Source organism: Gavialis gangeticus, unplaced genomic scaffold, assembly GCF_001723915.1.
Source record: "Gavialis gangeticus isolate Ggan-Ray unplaced genomic scaffold, GavGan_comp1, whole genome shotgun sequence".
Classification (NCBI taxonomy): Eukaryota; Metazoa; Chordata; order Crocodylia; family Gavialidae; genus Gavialis; species Gavialis gangeticus.
The window spans coordinates 38,802,749-38,803,055 of record NW_017729031.1 but is presented as its reverse complement, the minus strand read 5'-3'; positions in this window follow the sequence as shown (position 1 = coordinate 38,803,055).

Genomic DNA, 307 nt, shown 5'->3' with positions numbered 1-307 from the left:
GCCACAGCTTGGTGCAAGGACTGGAAGCTCCACATAATCTCTCCCCGAGGTACTTATTCTTCATCACGTGTATTACTATAATGCCTCGGGATCAGACATTGCCTGCACGATGAAGTCATGAAGCCTTGCTCGAAAATGTGTATGCCTGTCATTTTTGGCTCTTAGCACCTCACACTCTTTTGTGAACTTAGCCTGGCTATAGCCCAGGAAGGAAAAAAGCGCTGTTATCCCCATGTTACAGATGAACAGCTGAGGCACAGAGACAGGCCATATTTCATAGTTTCATAGTTTCTAGGGTCGGAAGGGA